Source organism: Chrysochloris asiatica, unplaced genomic scaffold (assembly GCF_000296735.1).
Source record: "Chrysochloris asiatica unplaced genomic scaffold, ChrAsi1.0 scaffold00063, whole genome shotgun sequence".
Taxonomy (NCBI): Eukaryota; Metazoa; Chordata; class Mammalia; order Afrosoricida; family Chrysochloridae; genus Chrysochloris; species Chrysochloris asiatica.
In genome coordinates this window covers 5,302,065-5,308,800 of record NW_006408581.1, presented here as the reverse complement: position 1 = coordinate 5,308,800, position 6,736 = coordinate 5,302,065, and positions in this window count along the sequence as shown.

The window sequence follows — 6,736 nt, the reverse complement described above, 5'->3', positions numbered from 1 at the left end:
ATGACACACACACACATATATATACTATAATGTAATAAATATTATGATTTATGTATATATTTACATATGTATGTTGTTATTGAGTGCCTTCAAGTCGCTTCTGACTCTTAGCTAACCTGAAGATCAGCAGTTTGAAACTACCTGGTAGTTTCGAACTGCTGACCTTCAGGTTCGCAGCCCGATTCGTAACCACTACGCTACCAGAGCTCTAACATTAGAAAATGTAAAAATAGTAAACAGAAAATTACAAGAGAAGCATCAAGAGACATTGTGGTATCTGACATTCATATATTGAGGAAAATTAAAATGGGTCAATTGTAAATAGCTTAGCATTATGGCAAAAAAATAGTTAAGGCCAGCATGTTCATCATTATATCAAAGGCATTTATGCATATAACTTTACTTCTTCTGATGTTCCAAAAGGGAAAAAATTGTTATTATGCTTCCTCTTTTTTTTTCATTTTTACTACCGGTTCTTTATTTTTCTGGTGTCCCTTGCCTTTTAGATTTCATACCTTTTATTCACACTTAATGACTTACAGCTGATGAAGTGTCCTTACCCCTAGGGGTCTTTGAATTTTAATAGGGATCAAAACCTAGAGATAAAAGGATTAACCTTAAAAGTAAAACCTCCCTTGGACTTTTCAGAATTAACACTAAGTGTTTATCTTCTCTGCCTGTGCATAAAGCTAGACTAGAATATTGAACTTTAATGATATTTTTAGTTTGTTGCATTGCTATTAAGGAAAAAAAATGCAGCAATCTTTTATCTTAATGGTATGAATTAGTAAAATAAAATGGAAGCAAATTCATCCCTTATGAATGCATCAAGAAAGCCCAGATTTATTGCAAGGATCCAACAATTTATACATGTGCAAACAGACTTCTTCCATCTTTTTCTATGTTATCAAATATAGACATGATTTTATATGCACATGATGAATTACAAAGAGGAAAAAATATGTCATTAATATTGCTTGAATTTTGTAAAATCTACAAGGGATTTATTTTTAAAACTTTACAGCATTCACTTAAGCTTCTAATGACTTTAAATCTAAAGTTTTATATACTACTCTGCGAAGCCCTGGTGTGGCTCTGTAGGATAAGTGCTTGACCGGTTTGAATTCCAAGGTCAGTGGTTCAAACTCACCAGCCGCTCCTGGGAAACCACAGGGTCACTCTGAGTCAGAACCAAATCGATGGCACTTAAAAAAACAACATATTATTCTGAAAGGTTTGTTGTGAAATTTAAAAAGGGTATGGGACGAGTGAAGTTGAACACTTATTCAGATAGAGTCTGCATAATCAAGAGTTTACAAACACAACAACTTCAACATTTCTAAGGAAGTCTAGAAAGAGATCATGAACATCACAACCTGATAATCACACTCAACATCACAACTCTATAAAAAATACAAAGGATAGTAAAATTATTTAATATATCCTATTACTGAGGATAATTATGTAAACATGTTTTTTCAAGTACAGCAATTATTTATTTATTCACAAATTATAAAAGCAAGCTTTGTTTTCTAAATTATTCAGACTTGTTTTTTATGCTGATTCTTTTATATAGATGTCCTCCATACTGTGTGTGGACTCCTGGTGTGGCACTGTTGGTTAATGCACTGGAATTCATAGTAGGTTGGAACCGCAAGGTTGGCGGTTCAAGTTCACCAACCATTCTTAGGAAACCCTATGCAGGGTCACTATTCAAACAACGTATTGCGCTAGGCAAATCTGCTGCACAAGAGCTTTTTATGGTACCCTATAAATTCCCTGTACTTGACCTCGATGGCACTTAACAGTAACAACATACTGTGTGTATGTACATATGCATAAACATTAAGCAATTGCAGAATTTATAGAAATTGAATTTTTAAGATAAATTAGTTTATTGAGTGTTTTGTAAAAGGCAAAAGAGTGTTTTCAAATTTCATATTCAGTAGTCCATTTCAGAATATTTCAAAGTTAAGAAATACAGAATGTGAAGAAAACAAAGTCTCATCTTTCTTTCACCAGATGGCTGGTAGTTTCGACCTGCTGTCTTTGAGATTAGCAGCCTGACTTGTAACCACTATGTTACCAGAGCTCCTTATGTGGGTGGAGAGCAAAATACTTTGGCCATTTAAATTGTTAAGGAATGTGATGCACTTGAAGTAACATTGCAAAAGCAGTGAACACTATAGAATCTTCTTGAATAAAAAATATTTGAATTTTGATTATATCTGGGAGCATAGTGGGTTACATGTTGGGCTACTAACTGCAAGTGTTGCTGTGTGTCAAAACTGACTCCATGGTACCTAAACATCACCACTACCATAATGCAATTGTTGTTGATGTTAAGTACTGTCAAGTCGGTTCTGACTCATAGCCACCCTATATAAGGTTTTCGAGGAGCGACTGATGAGCTTGATCCTTGCAGTCCAAACTGAGTTTGCAGTCCAACGCATTACCCCGAAGCACTCTGTTTTTAAACAATTTTTAGTTTCTGTTCTTTTCTGTTCCATTTTAAATAACAATCTTTCTATTTATAATAAAATTAAGATTTCTATTAAGACTGGTTTAGCTATAAAAACCATAGGATTCACAGAGCCCTTTAACCTCCCCTGTATAGTTAACTGTATTGTTTTTTAATATGTATGCATATCTCCCAGTGGTGGTCTGGAGACAGAGTACATGCTGTTCTTCCCACTACAACTTTATAACATTCCCTTTTTCTTGATATGAAATGAAAATTCTATGATTTATTAAAATTGATTCAGACATTTCAACTTTCAGAAAAATACTAAAACATAATGCCATTCTACAATTTTTCACTTTCTAAAATTTTGGAGTCCTGGTGTGGCACTGTAAGATAAGCATTCAACTGCAAGGTCTGCAGTTCAAAGTCATCAGCTGCTTCTAGGAAACCTTATACAGGGTCCTATGGATCCAATCAACTACACAGCACTTAACAACAACAATGAAGTTTTAGACTTCTGGTGTGGAGCTGTCGGATCAGCACTGGACTGGGAACCAGAAGATTGGCAGTTCAAGCACACCAGCTGCTCCCCAAAAACCCTATGCAGGGTCATAACGAATTTGAATCAAATCTATGGCAATTAACTATAACAACAACAATATAGTTTTGGTGCTCATCTCTGGTAGTGAAGTGGTTACAAGTAGGGCTGCTAACCTCAAGGTCAGCAGTTTAAAACCACCAGCTGTCCTATGTACAGGAGAGAGAAAAATGAGGCTTTCTGCTTCAATAAAGGTTTATAGTTTGGCAAACCCTATACAGGATACAGTAAGAACCAGCTCCGCAACACATGTCACCACCAAATGTTTCATAATCCTTATAATTATCACACATCCTAAATTATCTACTTTTATTTGAGATTGGGTTCACTGTTTTATACTCCTATAGTCTTAAATTTTTATTTTGAATATATTGTGAACAAAAGATATGTAAATGTTTCAAGACAATGCCTTATTTTCTTAGGATATTTCCCTAAAGGAGCAAGGCATATCTCACTTCTAATGAAGAGACTGATTTTTCAGGAAAGAAAGTAAACAATGATAACTAATGCATTAGAAATATTTACGACAAAATATATATATCTAAAACATTGCTAGGGCATACATGAATTGTGTTACTGCATCAACTTAAAGTCTCATTCACATAAAAGTGCTATTTTCTTTATTTTAAGACATAAATAATTAGTCTCAAAGGACAGAGATTTATTTTTAAATATAATTTTTCCTAGGAAAAATATTAATACTAATTATCAGAATACATAAGTTGAAATGATTATAGCTATTGATTGGTATTCTGAATAACATTATTTTAAAGAAATATAAATGTTGGCATCTAAAACTATTTGTAGACAGCTATTATTCTGTTTCTAAAAAATAACAAAAACAAAATTTATTTCATAAGTTACTTAGAGCACCTCTTTGATTTTGAAAAAAAGAAAAATCAAGTAAAAGGGCAATGTTACTTCATTATGTTTCTCAGTCAATTAATTATAATACACATTTGCCAATTCTGATTTTTATAGAGGGGGAAGCAGTAAATTGCATTTTCTCTCAAGCATATATTTTATGTCTATTTAATTTCATAAGCATTACTTAATTTATAATAAGTCATTCGAAAAAATAACAGTAAGAAAAGTAATATTCACATTTAGACTTCAAATAACTTTGTGCTTTTCATTTTTTCTCCTAAATCTTGCTTCAGAATTGACTCAATGGCAGTGGGTTATTGGTTCTGAATAAATATCTGTAGTCTTTTTTTTTATTCTTGCTAGTTTTTAATCTAGACAATTGTATGTAGTTCTGATGCGATGTCATTCTCTGTCTGTCTAGAAATAAGGTGATTCTTGACATTGGGGTTTCGTCATTGATTAAATTGTCCTAGTCTATTTGAAACCTAAATGCTGCCTTTGGTCATTGTTCTCTTTCTTCTTTAGAAAATGACCTTTGTGAATAATTGCATGCCCTAGATGTGTCCAAATGAGGAGAATGTAACATTCCTAACTATGAACAATTTACAAACGATTTGTCTTCTGCTGTCTTGAACAGCTTTAAGAAAATGAAATAATTTAAAAATATATTGGAGTAAAACTTTTTAGAAATCTACAGAATAAAATGAATTTTGTGTAGACTTGTAAGATTTATTGATATTCTGCACTTTTTCACAAAAATAATTTTGTTAAAAATTGAATGTTCCTCATACTCCTCAGAAAAGAATTCAAACATTTGATAATTTCAGTATACAAGGGAGCTTCAAAATTTTGTAGAAAAATGAAATGAAAAGACAATGGAATTTTTCCTTGAGTATTTTGAAGATCACGTCTATATAAAGAAACTATATTTTAAAATGTTAGAAACATTAAAATGTGCTTATTATCTTCTGTTTAGAATTCATCTGGTAATTGCTATAAAATGAAAAAAATATTATTTCCAAGATCTTTTAAAAGGATCTTTATTACTGTTGATGTAAAGAAATATTTATATTAGTGCAGCTATGTGAAAAATTTTTCTAATGTTTGTATATACTTGTTTATGTATTTCTATTTTTCATTATCATTAATTGTGTTTTGATTTGTAATCTACATTTAGAAATGCAAATCATTTTCCAACCTTAACCTTTTAAGATATTGTAAATATTATTTCCTTGAAGAGCTTAGTTAAAAACTTCAAAAGCAAATAGGCACATATATTCATGCAAAATATTCATGATATAGATTATAAGAGAGTCTAAATATAAAGACGTGATATTCAAGCAGTTCATCTAGCTGTTTTTGCTTCATGAATCAAGGTGTGGAAATGGTTGTATATGGATTAAGGACATGGTTACAGTTGTTGTTGTTGTTAGGTGCCATCAAGTCGGTTCCAACCCATAGCGACCCTGAACAAGGTTTCTGAGGCTGTAAATCTTTACGGGAGCAGAAAGCCTCATCTTTCTCCCGCAGAGCCGCTGGTAGTTTCAAACTGCTGACCTTGCGGTCCGCAGCCCGATTAGTAACCACTACGCTACTAGAGCTCCTCTGGTTACAGTACAGGTTTAAAAAAATAAATAAAAGAAGAAGAAGAAGAAAAAAAAAAAAACAACAGTTAAAAGGAAGGAGCTCTGGTAGCGTAGTGGTTACGAATCGGGCTGCGGACCGCAAGATCAGCAGTTCGAAACTACCAGCGACTCCACAGGAGAAAGATGAGGCTTTCTGCTCCTGTAAAGATTAACAGCTTCGGAAACCCTGTGCAGGGTCGCTATGAGTCGGAACTGACTCCACGGCACATAACAACAACAACAACAAAAGGAAGAACCACAACTTCAAAGATTTTTCAGTGATGAGAATCCACATTTGTATTTCAAGATAATGTAGTTTAAAAAAAGAAAGAAAAAAAACAACTTGATGCAAATTCCTCCTTTTCCTTTGGCTTAATGAATATCATTTATTTAGTATTAAATCTTTATCTGTTAAAAAGTAGAAATGGCCAGATATTCAACACCATACTGATTCATGGGCTATGATCCATGTTTTGACTGGAGGTCAGAAACATGGATGGACTACGAGTGGAAAATTGATAGTGTGGTGAAGTGGTATGTGGGTCAAAAATATGAAATCTTAATTTCTCATGTGAATGCTCACAAAGGGTTACCTTATCAAAGGAGGATTTTAACAATAAGGCAGATATGATGACATATTCTATGGAAAATAATCACCCACTTTCCCCAGCCTATCCTGCCACTGGTCAATGGGATCATGAAGGAAATGGCCAGAGTGGCTGGGATGGAGGATATGCCTGGGCTCAGTAGAGTAGTATGGACTTCCACTCACCATGACTGACTTGACTATAGACCAACTGCCAGCAGTGAGACCAGCAGAGTTGCTTATATAGAACTATTCTTTAGGGAAATCAGGCAGCAATCTGGTGGCAGATTGATTACATTAGAATGATTCCATCATTGAAAGGGCAGCATTTTGTTCTTACTCAATGTTGTGTTGTATTGTGAAGTGCCCTTGAGTAGGTTCCAACCCATAGCAACCCTGTATATGGTTTCTAAGGAGCAACTGGTGAGCTTGAACTGCCAACCTTGCAGTTCAAACGGCTTTGCAGTCTGGCACATTAACCCATAGTGCCACACCAGGACTCTTTGAATATGGATTTGCTTTGCCTACCCATAATGCTACTGCCAAAACTGCAATTCATGGACTTACAGGATGCCTTCACTATATCCACTGTTATG